The following is a 20,330-nucleotide window of genomic DNA, read 5'->3' on the forward strand; positions in this document are numbered from 1 at the left end:
CTTATTCTTTATATCCACATAGTCTGATTAATTTTTCAGAATTAGAATCTAAAATTATTATTTGGACCTTTCTATATATTGACCTGCCTTTCTGTAGCCAGTGGATCAGGGTTTGGTGTTACATTTCTGTGATTCGGCACTGCAAGTTTTATATATATAACATATAGCAGTAACTATATTGAATTCTACTGTATAGTGCAATATTAATGCAATATCGGGTTTTCAATTCAATTGTATAAAATGTGAAGGATGTGGGTTTGTGTTTTATTTTTATAGTTATAATGTACCCCAAAGATGGCATTTAATTTCATTGACAATAAAGTAAGCTAGCTAACTAGCTAAAAACCATGACCTGGATGATTGAGAATCTCCATAGATGCCACATTAAAGGCTTTGTGTCACATTACGCCAAAACATAAAGGATCCAAATATTTGGATTTGACAGTCTGTTTAGTCTCTTTCCTCTTTTTTTCTGGGATTAAACCCTTTATGGTCTTTTGGATTTTTTGTTTTCAGCAAATCTTAGGAAATTGCAGTGAGTCTATTATTCCTGTATTGTTTTGTAAGTAAAGAAAAGAAAGCTTCTCTTCTGTCACAGCCAACTCTGATTCTCTTGGAGAAAAATCTGTAGGAGGGAACTCCTAAATTTCTGTCCTATTTGTGACTTAGTTTAGTTTAGTTTAGTTTTATTATATTTGTATACCGCCCTTCTCCCGAAGGACTCAGGGCGGTGAACAGCCATGATAAAACAACATACAAGACAAAATTTAAAAAACATATTAAAACAATTCAATCTTTGGCCAAAATTAAAACTTCCAATTAAAATCATTTTCAACCACTTTTAAAACCCAATTTAAAATCATTTATCCCATCAGACCCGCTTGCTGAAATAATAGGGTCTTCAGAGCATGGCGGAAGGCGCGAAGGTCGGGGATCCTTCGTATGTCCGGGGGCAATTCATTCCATAGGGCAGGAGCCCCCACAGAGAAGGCTCTCCCCCTGGGGGTCACCAGTCGACATTGTTTGGCCGACAGCACCCTGAGGAGGCCCTCTCTGTGGGAGCATGTCGGTGGGTGGGAGGAAAATGGTGGCAGAATGCGGTCCTGTAAGTAACCAGGTCCTAAGCCATGGAGCGCTTTAAAGGTGGTAACCAACACCTTGAAGCGCACCCGGAAGACCACCAGGAGCCAGTGCAGCTTGCGCAAGAGGGGTGTTACATGGGAGTGATGAGTCACCCCCATTATCACTCGCACGGCCACATTCTGGACCAGTTGGAGCCTCCAGGTGCTCCTCAAGGGGAGCCCCATGTAGAGAGCATTACAATAGTCTAGACGGGAAATGACAAGGGCGTGAGTGACTGTGCGCAAGGCGTCCCGATCCAGAAAGGAACGCAACTGGGAAATCAGGCGAACCTGATAAAAAGCCCCCCTGGCCACAGCTGTCATATGATCATCTAAAGACAGCCGTGAATCCAGGAGGACGCCCAAGTTGCGAGCCCTCTCTGAGGGGGGATAAGATCTCATCCCCAATAGCCAACAATGGTATTAGCTGGCTATATCAGGACGTTGGAAACCACAGCCACTCAGTCTTGGAGGGGTTGAGTCTGAGCCTATTCCTCCCCATCCAGATCTGCATGGCCTCCAGGCAACGGGACATCACATCAAGGGCATGAGTGTCCTCTCCTGTCAGATTGTTTACAGCGTGATTACTATTTTGAGACTACCCAGGAGCAAAATACAGGACACAGAGGTTTGTCTTACAAACAGTGGTTTATATACAAGACTTCTATATACATACATACACATGGTAGGCACATACCAGGTAATCAATCAACGTTCAACTCTACACGGAGAACTACAATGCAGATAGAACATAACGAGGAGAGTGATACACGAGGAGAGAGAGAGAGACGCCCTCTCATGGCCTCCCTTATATAGACATCTTCTTAAAGCGGCAATAACTCTGATGACTCATCCTCAGTCTTAAAGCGACAATAACCCTGCTGACTCATCCCCAGTCCATCATCCTGGCCCACAGCCTTACAGCAGCTGGTCATCTTTAAATCTTCATTACCCTGACATCTCCCTTGAGTTATGTTTTGTCTCCTCAAGCAGGATGCTTGTGCTTCAGAGTCCAAACACTGTGTGGTGGGTTTGTAAAGTCAGGTTAGGACAGGATTTCACCTATGCGGCCTTTCTTGACCCATCATTCCTGATGCTACCCATGTTTCATGGAGGAGTTGAAGGTTTTTTGTTTTTTTTTTTTTGTAAATATTTTTTATTTATTTTTTCCAAATTTAAACATAAAACATAACTTTCAAGAGCAAAAATCTGGATCCGGTCATAGATGGTTACCACACTTACATTCCTTTCACAAGCTCAATTCACAATTTCCATTACATCTTTTATAAGTAAACAAAAAAGAAAAGAAAAGAAGATAAAAAAGAAATTCAAAACTTTAAAAAAAACCAATTTTAACTCAAATTTAACATTTTCATCTATATAAATCCATTATATCTATCCAAAATTAATTTCAAATTCACTTTCACTCATTTTTACATCTGCATAACAATTCTAAACATATCTTTATTCTTCTTTACCTTATATCTTATACAAGTCATATCAAAATAATTTTTACAATATTCTAACCTCTTGTTAAGTGTTTACCTTACAATTTTATCACCATTTATTCTTAATTTCAATTCAATACCACTCCATTTTTATTATATTTTATAAAACAACATTTTGTCTAATTTTAATCCTTTGACCCTTATCCTCAAATCAGTTTACCTTAGTTTTTTTTTCTCCCAGTTTACATATTACACAGATTTCTCACAAAGACATATTTTATTTACTCCAATTTCTAATATATTTTCCATTATATCTCCCTCTAATATTTAACTATCTTCCAGCGTATTCTATTTGATTAATTCTCAGCTTGATCCCCTCCAAAACACCAACTATTTAGTTAATTTCAGAATAGTTCCTCAATCGAGGAGTTGAAGGTTTTGAAAAGGATTAAGACAGTGGCACCCAACCTTTTGGGCACCAATGTCTGGTTCCATAGAGAGAGAGGCTTTTCTTTAGACCGGAGAGGGCACGGTTTCACATGCTGCCTGCATCCAGTGAATGGAGCTTCACTTGTTTGTGAGGCCCAGTTTCTGGCATGCTGCAGACTTGTGTTGGTCCACGGTGGGGGTGGGGGACCCCTGGATTAAGAGATGCCTAGAGGGCCACTGGAAGATAATCAAAGGGAGGATTTTTCATCAGGTTCGCCTGATCCGCCAGTTGCGTCCCTTTCTAGATCGGGATTCTCTACACACAGTCACCTCTCGTCTGGACTATTGTAACGCTCTCTACATGGGGCTCCCCTTGAGGTGCACTCGGAGGCTCCAACTGGCACAGAGTGCGGCCGCGCGGGTGGTTATGGGAGCAACATGGAGTTCCCATGTAACACCTCTCCTGCGCGAGCTGCACTGGCTCCCGGTGGTCTTCCGAGTGCGCTTCAAGGTTCTGGTTATCACCTTTAAAGCGCTCCATGGCTTAGGACCTGGTTATCTACGGGACCGCCTGCTACCACCAATAGCCTCCCACCGGCCAGTACGCTCCCATAGAGAGGGGCTCCTCCGGGTGCCGTCGGCCAAACAATGTCGACTGGCGGCCCCTAGGGGGAGAGCCTTCTCTGTGGGGGCACCTACGATCTGGAACGAGCTCCCCCCGGAGATACGGAGGATCCCGGATCTGCGCACCTTCCATCGCGCGCTTAAGACTTTCCTATTCCATCAAGCTGGCCTGGCCTAAATCTTCTCCACTTTTTAAATGTAATTTTTTAAAAAAATTTAAATGTAAATTTTAATTTGTTTTAAATTATGGGGTATTTTAAATTCAGCCAAATTATTTAATTCGTTTTTAATTCATTTTAATTTTTTTGTATTTATGTGTTTTCAGGCCTGGTTATGTGTTCTGCCCCAGCTATGGACCCCAAAGTACGCAGCACACACAAAGTCCATACAAACCTTAGTTTACTAAATTAAATCAGTCTTTTACGAATAAAGGCTGTTAACTTCATTAACAGCCTACAAGACTCCAAAGAATAATAACCGTAATCTTACTATGGTTGGCAGAATGCCCAGAAGCAATTTGCAGAAAACTGATAAGAGAAACAAGATTAAGACGCGAAGGAATGTGAACAAAGTTGTTCCCTGCAAATTGCCTCAGTTGTCGTCCTTCCTTAAATAGGCTAAGGGAGTGTCCAATTAGCCCCAAGCCTTACTCTCGAGGATACCTCCTCTTGAAGAGCCACTCCTGCCTTTTGGCAGCCCTGCATGCCCGTGCATCAAGAAGAGGTTCCTCCTCTTCTTCCTCTTCACTTATGGGAGCTTCTGCAGGTTCTGAAAGCCCTGGCTCTGGCACCACATTTTCTCCAGCCTCTTCATTGTCTGACTCAAGTGCCAGCTGCACAGGCTGCTGGCGCAGCACCACACCAGCCTCCTTGCTGTTGGAATCAGCTACTAGCTGCACAGGCCGCTGACGGGCCACAACATTATGGGACAGAGACAGCTTTGGTCACACTTACGAATGATCTCTGGTGACAGCAGGGTAGGGGTAGTTCAACCATCTTCATTCTTCTTGACCTCTCAGTGGCTTTCAATACCATTGACCATGGTATCCTTTTGGACCAGCTATGGGGACTGGGGCAGGATGGCACAGCCTTGAACCGTTTTGGCTTCTTTCTCCAAGGCCGGTCCAAATCAATGTTAACAAGGAGTGAGAGATCCAGCCCACAGCCACTCTCTTGCTGCATGCCACAGAGTCAGTACCACAAAAGCAACTGGGTGAGAACATCCATCACCATGAGTTGAGATATCATCAGTACATTGATGATACTCAACACTATATTTCCACCCCTGGAAACCCAAGTGATGCTGTTACTGCCCTCTCACAGTGCCTGGAGACTATTGGGGGCTGAATTAGAGACAATAGGCTTTGGCTGAATCCGGGCAAGACCAAATGGCTTTGAGTGCATGGAGCTTGGGTATATTGGACTCTGGCATCGTTAGTTCTGGATAGGGTGGCACTATTCCAGATAGATCTGGTCCACAACTTAGGGGTTCTCCTGGACTCACAACTGCACCAATTGCAGCCTTAATAACATTCCAATGTCATGCTGTAAAGTGGGTCAGGTTATTGGTCACAACAGGTTGTGGTTGGTGCTGTGACTCTTATTGGCGGGATGAGTGGGAATGCAGCTGATCACTTGCAGCTGATTCTTGCCCATTTGCAGGCTTGTAGTTTCTGCCACTTCCTCTTTTCCTGTCTGTTTCTCAATCTTTTTTTTAGATATCCTTTGTTAGGCCTGCCTCAGCTCAGGATCCTAGGAAAGAAACACCCTCAACTCCATTAGTTGAAGTGATAGGGCTTTTTTAAAAAAAAAAAGTTTAATTGGTTGCAGTGAAAGAAAAACCTAGATCTGAAGTTCCAACTAATAAACCCAATCAACACTCAGTTGTCTCAGCACTCAGCACTCCAAGACTTGCAACTTTCTCAAAGAATGGTTTTATTGAGTACCTCATTAAAAACCAGCTCTAACTATTTCCCGCACTTTCAGCATAATTAGGGCATGGATTGGATGGTTGGTACCACAAAGCGGTTTTACATCCTGTTCCCAAGCCAGATATCCTTGAAGACTGGCATATGTCGGTTCTCACACCTCTGATTTCTGTCAAAGCTATCACTCGTCTTCCCTCTCATCTTCATTCTCTATCTCCCATTTCCTCCCTCCCCACTCCCACAATTTATGACAGGATGCCAGCAAAGCATAGAAGGTGAAGATGTGACAACCTTAGGGGAATATCTTTATTCACATAAAGATAAATAAAATAAACATGGTGTGTTTATTAACACACCACCGTGTGCTGCCCCTATTATATTTATTTGATATTCATACTTTTATTATGATTATTTATTATTAATATTATTTATTTTAATTTTATTAATAAATTAAGACACTTGCTCCTGGGAACGAAAGCTATGGCAAATCTAGACAGCGTACTAAAAAGCAGAGACATCACCCTGCCAACAAAAGTGCGTATAGTCAAGGCTATGGTTTTCCCAGTTGCAATGTATGGCTGTGAAAGTTAGACCATAAGAAAGGCTGAGAGCCAAAGAATTGAGGCCTCTGAACTATGGTGCTGGAGAAGACTCCTGCGAGTCCCTTGGACTGCAAGGCAATCAAACCGGTCAGTCCTAGAGGAGATCAACCCTGACTGCTCTTTAGAAGGACAGATCCTGAAGATGAAACTGAAATACTTTGGCCACCTAATGAGAGGGAAGGATTCACTGGAGAAGAGCCTAATGCTGGGAAAGATTGAGGGCAAAAGAAGAAGGGGATGACAGAGAATGAGGTGGCTGGATGGAGTTACTGAAGCAGTAGGCATAAGCTTAAATGGACTCCAGAGGATGGTAGAGGACAGGAAGTCTTGGAGGAACGTTGTCCATGGGGTCGCGATGGGTCGGACACAACTTCACAACTAACAACAACAACAACAACAACAACAACAACTTTTATTATGCTTCAAAAGCAGAATTCACACCATATCTGGCATGGTATCCTAAACTGTGATCTTCCTTCACTGGGCCTTCTGGTTAGTTTGAAGATCTCATGTCTGCCTCCATGTGCCTCCAGAGAGCCAATTCAGAAGATTGTAGTAGTTGATTTTCTTCTCCTTGCAATTTTCTAATGATGAGACTCTTGTTTATCTTCTGAACAACTCCCCAGGGAAGTTTCTCCAAGGCTGACTTTGAGATATATATCAGAACAGAAAAGAACACAAGACAACTTGCCCTCAAGTCTGAAAGGACAACAACAAAAACGCCTCTTGGACCACTGAGAATTGGAGTTGAGAACGGGAGACATGAGGAGGATTCCTTCCTGAAGAGCCCCTTCATAAATAAAGATCTATTGCTTCCCCTTGCATCAGGAAAGCCACTGAAGACATAGTTGCTTCTAATCTTTTTCCCAATTGCTTCTGAGGAACAAGTGAGCAACTAGCTACGCCAGCTATGAAAAGAAAGATTCTCCACTTTTTATTGCTTCTCCTTCCCCCGATTTCTTGGGCAATTCTGAAGGAAAAATGCCCCTTGACTTCAGAACGATATCCATCAAAGTGGAGCAATCATTTCAAGCCAGGGGATTATGTCTTTGGAGGAGTCATCTCTGCAAGGAAAGCTCTAAATCCACTCTACACTTTCAACAACATTCCCTCAAGGCAAACCTTCCACATGTGAGTGATATTTTAGGAATGCAGTTCATTTGCCACTATCTTTTCTTCACGTTGCTCCATAAGAAGGTTCCATAATCTAGTACAAGTACTCTTTTATTTCTTCATAACACCTAATAGAGCTGTTTCTTTTTCCCTGAAAACTTCATTCTTCCATGTCACTCATTGCATCTAAATTCTGCATACATTTATTCATACAATTTTGCTACAGATCCCATTTCTGTATTATTTACTTCTTAGTTTAGAGGTAGACTTGTGCAATTTTTATATCAGCTACAACCAAATTCATTGCAGGAGATTAGCATCAGTCTTTTAATCCTTTAATTAAACTTCTCCTCACTTCCTTTTCTCAGATGTTGGATCAAAGTCTGTGCCCCCCCCCACCAATCTTAAATATTGTCCCAACCAGTTCCACTTACGGTTATGCCATCATATATATTTATTAATTCCTGAATTAAGATTTCTGCTTCTGTCTTTCACCATTAATAAGGAAGCAAGGAATGAATGAATGAGATATTGCAATTAAATTTGGGATAATAATTTATCATCTGTTTTTCAGATCTGGTATTGTGGATCTCAGGTACCTCTTGTCCTTCTTGATTGCCATCCGTGAGATCAACCAGAATCTCCAGATCCTACCTAATATCACTCTGGGCTACAATGTATATGACAGTAAGTTCAATGCAGAGATCAATGCTGGAGGCTTGCTGGACCTCCTTTCTGGTGGGGAGGCAAATGTTCCAAATTACAAATGTGGAAGGCAGAAAAATCTGCTGGCAGTCCTTGAAGGGACCGATTCTGACTTCTCCCATCATATCGCAGCCATGGTTAGCATCTACAAAATCCCACAGGTAAGTAGGGAAAATTGTGAGTTGTGGTCAGATTCTGTCCTGGAATATCGAAGAATGTTCCTTTTTTTTTTTAGTTTTTTTTTTTTAATTACTAACATTACAAACAACATATACAATACTTCACCCTGTGCTATACATAAGAAAGGAAGATTTGGTTCTTCGGATATATCCTCATGATCGCCAAAATCCACGTTCTCGGGGTACAGGTACCGAAGCATCCAATTTTCCCAGCGCATAGTCCACGAATGGTTTCCAAATTTTCCAGGAAATATCTTCTTTATAGTCAAATTACAAATGTGGAAGGCAGAAAAATCTGCTGGCAGTCCTTGAGGGGACCGATTCTGACTTCTCCCATCATATTGCAGCCATGGTCAGCATCTACAAAATCCCACAGGTAAGTAGGGAAAGTTGTGAGTTGTGGTCAGATTCTGTCCTGGAATATCCAAGAATGTTCCAAAGAGAGCCAGAGATCTTTAGTACTGAGTAGAGATATAAAATTGGTTGATAAATAGCTCTAACAATAACCTTACAAGAGGTTTCCCCGCTATTTTCGGTCAGTCAAACTTTGTTTCAGTCAAAAATCAGTATGGTTCACGCTCTATTCAAATGAAATTCAAAATATCAAAACATTGTTAAAACTTTATTAGGGGAAAAAGAAAAACTGCCTTCAGTTCAGTGTGAAAAGGCAGTTATTGATATATAGCCCTCTGAAATGTCTGCAAATCAAACATTCTATAAGTATACCAACTTATTTCAATTATAGGATAATTTGAAACAGATGCAAGAAAGGATAAATAGCTGGATTAATGCTGGCTCGACTTTTGGGAGAAATAGTGGAAGTAAAGAAGGTTTTACTATCCTTCCTCTTAACCATCTTGATCCTGATAAAGATTTGGTTACAGTTCAATTCAGTTGATGAGAACTGTGTGTGCATGTCCATGAACCAGATGCTGATCTCAGTGTTCACTTTCCCACCTGTATTAGAGAAAATCTACATTTCTGGCTACTAGACTAAATATTTGAGATCCTTTCTGTTAAGTTGGGTGAATGAGGATGCAGCAAGCCAGGCAGTGAGTGACAACAGTTTATTAGGGTGAGAACCCAGCAACTGACCTAGGGAAACAGCTCCCTTTATATGCCTTGCAACTGTGGTGGTCAGCCAATCAGCTGAGAGTCAGTTAATTCAAACTCCCCACCAAACAAACCTATTTACATAACACTTCTCCCCTCCCAGAAGTCACTTTGGGTTTTATTTACATACAAAGTCTTTCAGGTGACCAGGGCGTGTACGTAGCCTGGTCAACCTGCACAGTTCAGTCGGAGGGGCGGCGTCGAGCAGGTCGGAGGGACTCCCTGTTTCTCCCTGTTCCGCCAATGGAACCTCGAGATCTCTTCGTGGGCGGCGACTTCTTCCACTGGCAGGAACTCCTCGCTGGGGCGGCTCCGGATGCCAGGATCGTCAGCTAAGTCCTCCGCTGCACTCAGGCTTGATTTAGTTTGTTGTTCTGGCTGGTAGTCAGGGAGCGGTTCATTGAAGTTTTCCTCAGCGTCTGTTGCGATTCGCCTTCTCAGTTGGTCTATGTGCCTGCGCCAAACTCTCCAGTCCCCCATGTCTACCCTGTACGATTTGGGCCCTGTGATCTCCGTGATTGTCCCTGCTTCCCAGAGTGGGCCCTTCCCGTAGTTTCTGGCGTGGACTGGAGTCCCTATGGTGAACTCCCTGAGTTTCCTCTTCCCCCCCACCTTGAAAACCTCGGGGGAATAATTGGGATTTAGCCTATCCAGTACCCCTCGGAGCTTCCTCCCCATGAGTAATTCTGCTGGGCTTCGGCCTGTGGCTGTGCAAGGTGTGGAATGCTGGGCTGTTAGGAACCGATCTATCCTTTCCTGCCAGTCTCCAGGGCCTAGGCATGAGAGGGCCTCTTTGGCCGTTCTTACGAATCTCTCAGCCTGTCAATTACTAGCTGGATGGAACGGGGCCGAGAGGACGTGTCTGACCCCCAACTCCGCTAAATACCCTTCGAACTGTGTGGCTGTGAATTGGGGCCCATTGTCTGACACTAAGATGTCCGGTAACCCATGGGTAGCAAATAACTGCCTCAGCTCCCTAATAACCGCATCAGTGGTAGTGGCCTTCATGAGCTTAATTTCCAGCCACTTGGAAAAGGCATCTACTATGACCATGAAGGTTTGCCCGTGAAAAGGCCCCGCTAAATCTATGTGGATCCTGGACCAGGGCCTCTTGGGTCTTTCCCACTCCCTCACCAGTGCTGTCGGTGGATCTGGCCTAGACTCTTGGCAGGGCTGGCACCTCCCCACCCACTCGGTAATGTCTGCATCCATGTTGGGCCACCAGACATAGCTCCTGGCTAGTCCCTTCATCCGTACAATCCCAGGGTGCCCGTCATGCAACAGTGTTAAGACTTTTTCCCTTAGGCACAAGGGTATCTGGATCCATTCCAGTCGGGCTTCAGGCCTGGGTACAGCACGGAAACGGCATTGGTCACGTTGGTTGATGATCTCTGGAGGGTTCGGGATAGGGGGTGCTCCTCTGTCCTGGTTCTGTTAGATCTCTCAGCGGCTTTTGATACCATCGACCATGGTATCATGCTGCACCGGTTGGAAGAGTTAGGGGTGGGAGGCACTGTGTTGCAGTGGTTCTCCTCCTTTCTCTCTGACCGGTCGCAGTCTGTGTTGACAGGGGGACAGAGGTCGACCCCAAGGCCCCTCATATGCGGGGTGCCACAAGGGTCGGTCCTCTCGCCCCTCCTGTTCAACATTTATGTGAAGCCGCTTCGTGAGATCATCCGTGGTTTCGGGGTGAAGTACCACCAGTACGCTGATGACACCCAGCTGTACATCTCCACCCCAGACCACCCCAACAATGCCCTTGAAATGATGTCCCAGTGCCTGGAGGCCATGCGGATCTGGATGGGGAGGAATAGGCTCAGGCTCAACTCATCCAAGACCGAGTGGCTGTGGTTTCCACCATCCCGATATAGTCAGTTGGTGCCATCACTGACTATTGGGGGTGAATCATTGACCCCCACGGAGAGGGGGCGCAACTTGGGCATCCTCCTGGATTCACGGCTGTCTTTAGAAGAGCACTTGACGGCCATGACCGGGAGGATTTTTCATCAGGTTTGCCTGATCCGCCAGTTGCGTCCCTTTCTGGATCAGGACTCCTTACGCACAGTCACTCATGCCCTCGTCACCTCCCGCCTGGACTATTGTAATGCTCTCTACATGGGACTCCCCTTGAAGAGCACCCAGAGGCTCCAACTGGCGCAGAGTGTGGCCACCCTGGTGGTAATGGGAGCGACATGGCGTTCCCATGTAACACCCCTCCTGCGTGAGCTGCACTGGCTCCCGGTGGTCTTCTGGGTGTGCTTCAAGGTTTTGGTTACCACCTTTAAAGCGCTCCATGGCTCAGGACCTGGGTACTTGCGGGACCGCCTACTACCACCAATAGCCTCCCACCGGCCGGTACGCTCCCATAAAGAGGGGCTCCTCCGGGTGCCGTCGGCCAAACAATGTCAACTGGCGGCCCCCAGGGGGAGAGCCTTCTCTGTGGGGGCACCTACTATCTGGAACGAGCTCCCCCCGGAGATACAGAGGATCCCGGATCTGTGCACCTTCCGCTGCACTTTAAAGACCTTTTTATTTCACCAGGTGGGCCTGGCCTAATTTTCTCCCTCTTTTATAAAAGATTTTTAATTTTTAATATTTTATAGTATTTTATATATTCAAATTTTTAAATTGGTTTTAAATTGATTGGGGTTTTAATTTATCTGGGCCAAAACTAGACAAGACAAGACTGACCTTTTGCCTCCCAATCCCTCCCTTTCCGACCCCCAAGTCTCTGCTTCTCATTGGCTGTCTTCCAAGTCATTCTTCAGATTTCTTTTCCCCGTCATTTCTCAGGAATGTGCCCCCCCTCATCTCCACGACAACCAAGCTTCAAAGGGATTTTGCAGGCAAAAGTTTCAGAGTTTATCTTTCGCTGTCCTCTGCTCTCTCTCTATGCCAGCATTGAAAACGCTGACACCGGGGGCTATGCTGACTCCAAATTGTAGGCGCGTGCACTTGAAGGTGCCTCTATGTGTTACGACAGTCTGTGCTTCTGTGGTAGCACCATCTACCGGTAGCTGCTGGTATGCCTGCGCAAGATCTAGTTTGGCGAAGATCTTGCTGGGGCCCAGGGAATGCAGGAGGTGGTGCACAATTGGGACCGGATAGGCGCTCTGCTGCAGGGCCTTATTAATTGTGCATTTATAATCGGCACATATGCGCACTGACCCGTCCGGTTTCATGGGTGTCACAATTGGGGTCTCCCATTTGGCATGGTCAACTGGCATAAGCACCCCTTGCTTTATTAGCTTGTCCAGCTCAATGTCTATCTTGGGCTTTAGGGCGAATGGCACCCTCCTAGGCTTTAAACGGATTGGGGCAATGTTGGGGTCGAGGTTGAACAAAATAGGGGTCCCCACATACTTGCCAAGCCTTTCGTCGAACACGTCCTGGAACTCCTGCATCAGGTCGTCCCTCAGGGTGCTCTGGATGTTCCTCACTCTGGTGAATCCCATGCCCAGGTCTCGAAACCAGTCCATGCCCAGGAGGCTTGGGAGCTTGCCGCTGATGATGGTGAGAGGGAGCCTCTCGCTGAACTCCCCGTATCATACCTGGAACTCGCCTATTCCTTCGACTGGGATACGGTTCCCTTGCTAATCTTTAAGCCGGCATCGCTGTGGTTGGAGCTGCCGCTTGTGTGCGCTGGGGATGGCTTTCTTGAGGTTGGCCCACGACATGATGGATATAGGGGATCCCGTGTCAATCTCCATCTGGCACTCCCAACCCTCGATCTCAACCGCGGTATAGGTTTTGTCGCTGGGTGATGTGCAGGTCTGTCCGATGCGGATGGTGTAGGCCTCTATGTCTTCGATTTTCGCACCCTTCTGGCTTCCGCCATCTTTATTGGATCTCTGGCGCAGCACCATCTCGGATTGGCTGGTTTGGCCACGTGGTTTGTGGCCCTTTGCTTGCTTGGCTCTGCAGACTCGAGCGATGTGCCCCTTTTTCTCGCAGAACCGGCAGATCACATCCTGGAACTTGCAGTTGTGTCAGGGGTGGGTGCCTCCACAGCTGGTGCAGTCATCTCTGGGTCCTCGTCAATCCAGCCTGGACTGCTCGGTGTGGTAGACTTCCTCCTCGGACTCCCCTTCGCTTTTGGTGCTCACGGTCTCACGGTGCATGGTCGCCGACCTCTGCGCTGTCCAGCCATGGATGGTCCCTTGCAGTCTCTTGGCGGCCTTTACGGACAACCCTTGTGCTCTTGCTTCATCTAGGGCGATGTGCAGAGTCACGTTCGATCTCGCAAGTAGCCTCCATTGTAGCCGGCCGTCTCTTACTCTGCAGATTATTTGCTCTAGGAGCATCTCATCTAGGTCTTGGTACTCGCACTGGTTTGTGGCCTTACGCAGGGCACCGACGTGCTCGCTGATCGACTCGCTGTCCTGCTGTAGCCTTTGCCGGAACTCGTAGCGCTGGATGTACTTGGAAGGCGTTGGGGCATAGTGGTCTTTCAGCAGGGTCTGCAGCATCAACCATGATATGGTGTGGACCGAGTTCAGCTCTGCCAGGGCTTCGGCTGTGTCGAACACTTGCGGTCCGCAGTGGCTCAGGAACAGAGCCTTTGTCCTCACGTCCGGTAGTCCTTGCAGGTCGTTGGCCACCATGAAGCACTCGAACTGGGACATGTAGGACCCCCACTTCTCCTCCTTGGGATTGAAAGGCGCTGGCGAGGTGTAGGCAGACATCGTTCGCGATTCTCCTGTGCTTTGCTCGCTCACTTGGCTGGATTCTGTGGTCGGGTGTTCCACTTCTCTCTCAGAACGTGACTTCAGCTCTTTTCGGTTGTGGCTTCAGCTCTTTCCTTGGCTTCTGGCCTCAAAATCCAACCTTCATCACCAATGGTAAGTTGGGTGAATGAGGATGCAGCAAGCCAGGCAGTGAGTGACAACAGCTCTGTTTATTAGGGTGAGAACCCAGCAACTGACCTAGGGAAACAGCTCCCTTTATATACCTTGCAGCTGTGGTGGTCAGCCAATCAGCTGAGGGTCAGTTAATTCAAACTTCCCGCCAAACAAACCAATTTACATAACACTTTCCTTGATAGAAATGTCAACCAGAAGCTTATGGCATATTCATGAGCACAGGTGGATGTTCATTCCTCAGATGTTGGAATTGCAACAGACTATGTTGAGTGTCAGTCTTGGAAGCCATATTAGGCTGGAAGCTTCAATGCTGCCACCTCCTCATGTGTGGGAAAGTAGGAGGCGGGATTTAGGAGAGGGGGTTAGTAGACATAATAGCATTCTTCCTATCGGTCAAGGTCAGGGTGATCCAGCATCTGGAGGAGGAGTGGTCAGGGGTTGGGTCGAGGTGGAACGGATGTTGATTGGAAATTTCTGCAAATCAAACATTATATAAGTATACCAATTTATTTCAATTATAGGATAATTTGAAACAGATGCAAGAAAGGATAAATAGCTGGATTAATGCTGGCTCGACTTTTGGGAGAAATAGTGGAAGTAAAGAAGGTTTTACTATCCTTCCTCTTAACCATCTTGATCCTGATAAAGATTTGGTTATAGTTCAATTCAGTTGATGAGAACTGTGTGTGCGTGTCCATGAACCAGATGCTAATCTCAGTGTTGACTTTCCCACCTGTATTAGAGAAAATCTACATTTCTGGCTACTAGACTAAATATTTGAGATCCTTTCCTTGATAGAAATGTCAACCAGAAGCTTATGGCATATTCATGAGCACAGGTGGATGTTCATTCCTCAGATGTTGGAATTGCAACAGACTATGTTGCTTGTCAGTCTTGGAAGACATATTAGGCCGGAAGCTCCAATCCTGCCACCTTCTCATGTGTGGGAAAGTAGGAGGCAGGATTTAGGAGAGGGGAATTAGTAGACATAATAGCATTCTTCCTATCAGTCAAGGTCAGGGTGATCCAGCATCTGGAGGAGGAGTGGTCAGGGGCTGGGTCGAGGTGGAACGGACGTTGATTGGAGCATGTGATTGATTGAGGAGAAAGGGGGTGGTTTGGGAGCTTTGAATTACTGAAGGAAAGCCCGGGCTTTTCAGATTCGGGATTTCCCAGATGTGCCAGTTTACCTATTTCTTGTAAAGAGAACTTTGGAAAATGCCTGCTTCCACGTCTTTACTGGGAGTCGGAGGTTTTCTGGAACGCTGACATTGCGTTGACCTCACGAATTTATTTCCTGTTGGTGTTTGGGTTTGGTAAAACATTTGGTGTAATTCGAAATTAGAAATATCGACTGGAAAAGAGAATTGGGGGGGAATTAAGGAAGCCATTTACTCAACAAAGAGTGTTCCTTAATATAGGAAGTAGAAATTATATTCTTCTATATGGTACCATATTGCCATTATTTCCAGTTACATGGTTCAGTCACCATTTATTTTCCTTTCACTTTACCAATTCCTTCCATTCTCTCCAGGTCTCTTACGCTTTTGTTTCGGATGATCTGGATGATAAAAGCCACTTTCCTTTTTTCTATCGGATGCTCCCAAAGGAAGGAATCCAATACGCAGGGATTGTTAAAGTGATCCAGTACTTCAGGTGGAGCTCAGTGGCTCTCGTTGCTCCAGAATCCGACAATGGAGAAACTTTCTTAAAAACGTTAAAACCTTTACTCACCCAAAGTGGCATTTGTGCTCTTTTCTCACAAACCCTATCGGGAATCAATACCAATCAATACAGAATTTCAAGCGATTTCTATCACAAATGGAAACAAGTCAATGTATTTATTTACTATTCAGAGGCTATATTGCAAAGTCACTATTTCTATGGAATGGCATTCATTGACCAAATTTTGCAGTTGTTAATAATACCTACCATAGGGAAAATCTGGATTGTAACAGCCATGGGGGATCTCACATATCATCTCCGGTTTCCAAATTTCCGACGTGTTCACAGTATTTTCGCTGTCTCCATCCAGGCAAAGAAACAGATAAAACAGGACAGCCTTCATCTCTTATTTTCTTCAATCTTCGAGTTTAATAAGAAAGTTTTTCACTGTACGTTTCAAAAGCTTGCCGTCTCCATTAAAAGCTGGCCGAGATGCAAAGAGAATGAAAACATGGAAGGTCTACCACAGGAGGAGCTTAGGGGCACCCTGTCCCTTGACAGCCATCACATATACAACACCATTTGGGCTATGACACGAGCCCTAAGTTTGGCCTTTATCTCCAGAGGGAAGAGGAGGAAGCTGGAGGAAGGGAGAAAGGCCTTGGAAGTAGAAGAGCTACAACCTTGGCAGGTATTTCTTTTTCCGTCTGCTGAAGTCACTTCCTGTTAAAATGATTTATAAATGATTTTAAGGGAAAAATTAGCATATGGAGAAACAGAAGGAACAGTTGCTATTTTGGGTGGGACTCTGGAGAATGATATATTTCCCATTTCTCCTCTGTCAGAAGGTACCATCCTTTCATCCACATGAGAGGGTTTTCTCCACAGGATTAATCTGAACGGCTCCCTTGGGAGTTTTCCACCCTCCTAACCAGTCATTCCCAATGAGGCAGCCCTATAAATTGAATATATACATCCGCTAGTTCCTTATTGGGCATTTCTTCTGTCTGAAGTGACCCGTCACCCCCTTATCTCATCTCCCCCATCCTCTCCACCAAAATGACAGGATTGCCTAGGATTAAAATATTGCTTTTTGTCTTGTAGAGTTTCTTTGTTATATGGATGTCCTTAACATTTCAGTTTCACCCTTTTCTACAAGATCCCCAGTTCTACAACCGTTCCATGGATGGGGTGTATTTGGGCAAAAACGGAGAGCTGGCGGCTGACTTTGACATTGTGAAGTGGTTTCGGTTCCCCAACAAGTCTGTGGTCAGAGTGAAATTTGGGAGCTTTGCAAGACACAAATCCCAGGATGCCAAGTTTCTCATTGACCAGGATACAGTTGTGAGGTCCCAGTGGTTTAAGAATGTAGGGGCAATCATTAACTGCATTCCCGTTTCTCCCCTTCAATATCATCATACTTTTAACACATTCCCAGTCAACGTCTCCAAATATTGTGAAGCTCTGCAAGGATTCATAGCAGTCATAGGGAATGTTTTATAAACTGCAACCTTCCATGTTCCCGTTTGGATTTCCAGTTCAAGCAATGCCCTTTCTTTTTATTTGTATAATATATTCCATTGTTGTCATGTTTCCCAGAAATGGACAGGGAAGCTACCTGTCAGCCTCTGCTTTTACTGCCTCAGCTGCCATAAGAAATGGGTGGGAAACAGTTAGGGGGGCGAAGGGAGGGAAGGAAGCAGGAGGAGTTTTCTAAGAAACGAAAGTGATTCTCCAAAGGAGCAGTCAGACCACCCGTCATTACATTCCTGATGGATGACGCTGCCAGACGTGATTCCACCTGACCTTTGGGAGACCTGTGGATTGGATGATGGACGATGGACAGAGGGGGGGAGAGGCTTTCTAGATGCAATTTCGCGCATTTTGCTTAGTCCCAGCTTTACCTGGGTAGCGATCGCTTCATTTTCAGTAAAAGTACTAATCTCTATAAAAATGGAGTTTGGGTCATTCTTTCCTGGAATTTGAAGGAAGCATACCTGACACTAGCAGTCTTAATTCCTGCAAAAAAATAGAAATAAGCAATAGAAAAAAATCGCAAAAATTGAGGTAGAAGATTCACGGGAAGACATGGCTTATTTAATGTTTTTGTTGTTGCTCTGTTTGTATATTTCATTTTGGAGCACCATAATCGCATATATCGTGCTTTTCAAAAAATAAAGCATGCACAATTCCTGAAATGTTATGCTGCCAGGAAAAGCTCCATTTTACCATTTCTCTCAAAGGCCACAGGAGTCAAGTCAAAGATAATGTCCCATTGAAAACTATTCCAAAATCTGCAAGTGAAAAAAGAAGAAAATCTCCTAGACTCCATCCCTTTGATCTCACCAAAAGCATATTCTCAGGATATTCACCTCCTTTGGTTAAATGACCTAGGTTAAATTAAATAAGGTTTGGCCTGGATCTAAACTGCTCATTAAGAACCTTGACAACTCTTCCTTACAATTTCTTTTTCTTTCTTTCTTTCTTTCTTTCTTTCTTTCTTTCTTTCTTTCTTTCTTTTTCTTTCTTTCCTTCCTTCCTTCTTTCTTTCTTTCTTTCCTTCCTTCTTTCCTTCCTTCCTTCCTTCCTTCCTTCTTTCTTTCTTTCCTCTTTCTTTCTTTCCTCTTTCTTTCCTTCTTTCTTTCTTTCCTTCCTTCCCTCTTTCCTTCCTTCTTTCTTTCTTTCTTTCTTTCCTTTCTATCCTTCTTTCCTTCTTTCCTTTCTTCCTTTCCTTCTTTCCTCCTTTCCTCCTTCTTTCCTTCCTTTTCCTTTCTTCCTTCCTTCCTTCCTTCCTTCCTTCCTTCCTTCCTTCCTTCCTTCCTTCTTTCTTTCCTTCTAATATATATTAGACCCAAAGAGAAAGATGGCCTCCAGGGCTGAGAGGAACCCTGACAATATACTCCTTTCCCCCTACAGTGGCCATCCTGCAGTGTATAGACAATGGCTAAAATGATGATGATGATGAAACAGTCCTTTATGTTCCTCATTTTTCTGCATAGAGTCTGCCTCCCTCCAGGTGTGTGGAAAGTTGTGCGCCTGGATTTTTCAAAGTGGGTCAGGAAGGGAAGCCCATTTGCTGCTATGATTGTGTTCCCTGTGCAGAAGGAACCGTCTCCTCTCAGGAAGGTGGGTGAGTACAGAGCAAAGCAGGCTGTCATCCAAAACACTAACCGTTTCTTAGTCTGTTTGCGAAGTGAATCATACATCTAAAATAAATCATGCATCTTAAAAAGGAATGTGTTAGGAAGAAAGATCAGAGATGATGAACTGGCTGAACTGAGCATAATCATAAGCCTCACCGACTGCTGTTTAAAAGCAGAAAGATGCCACTCCAGAGTCCATAAAATTTTACCTTACTTTCATTTTTCAATTTCTTACAAAGAAAGTATCTTAACTATTGCCATGGAAAATAATACATAGTGGCTGAAGATGATAGGTGCTATTTTTCTTTTCTGCAGATGCAGATTTTTGCACCAAATGCCCAGAAGATCAACATCCAAATAAAGTGCGAGATGAATGTCTCCTGAAAAGAACAACCTACCTGGCCTATAATGATGATCTGGGGACCATCTTGGCTTGTCTTGCACTCTTCTTGAGCTTAATTACTGTTCTTGCTTTAGCAATCTTTATTAAATACAGAGAAACTGCCATCGTCAAAGCTAACAACCGGGACCTTTCCTACCTCATCTTGTTCTCCCTTCTGCTTTCCTATTTGACTTCCTTCCTCTTCATTGGTCAGCCAAGGAAAGCTACCTGTCTTCTCCGACAAACAGCCTTTAGTATCATCTTCTCAGTTGCCATCTCCTCTGTCTTGGCCAAAACTATCACGGTTGTCCTAGCCTTCCTGGCCACAAAGCCAGGAAACAGGGTGAGGAGATGGCTGGGGAAGCGGTTGGCCAACTATATCATTCTTTGCTCTTCCACTGTCCAAGTGGTCATCTGTAGCATCTGGCTGGTGGTCTCCCCACCATTTCCTGATTCTGACATGCACTCCCAACCAGGAGAGATTGTACTTCAATGTAATGAAGGATTTCTTGCCATGTTTTATGTGGCTCTTGGCTACATGGGTTTTCTGGCTGCCATTTGCTTCACGGTAGCATTCCTGGCCAGAAACCTGCCTGGGGCCTTCAATGAAGCCAAGCTGATCACCTTCAGCATGCTGGTCTTCTGTAGTGTCTGGGTGTCTTTTGTACCCACCTACCTGAGTACCAAAGGGAAGTACATGGTGGCTGTGCAGATCTTCTCCATCTTGGCCTCCAGTGCTGGCCTGCTGGCCTGCATCTTCATGCCCAAGTGCTACATTATTTTGATAAGACCAGATCTGAATGCAAAGGAGCAGCTAATTGTGAAAACTTAAGTCAGCAACTGGTTCTTATACATTTTTTTCCCACAATGTTACCATTTCACACAAAGTCTGTGTTCTAAAAAATCTTGTAATAAAAACTATGTATTTTTATTCTGGGCTATTAAAAATGTATTCAAATCTACGAGTCGTATTTCAGCTCTCACACTTATTTTTTATGTATGGTTACCTACTGTAGG

The sequence above is a fragment of the Pituophis catenifer genome, unplaced genomic scaffold, assembly GCF_029215685.1.
Source record: "Pituophis catenifer annectens isolate HBS135680 unplaced genomic scaffold, rPitCat1.0.hap2 SCAF_2, whole genome shotgun sequence".
NCBI classification, from domain to species: Eukaryota; Metazoa; Chordata; class Lepidosauria; order Squamata; family Colubridae; genus Pituophis; species Pituophis catenifer.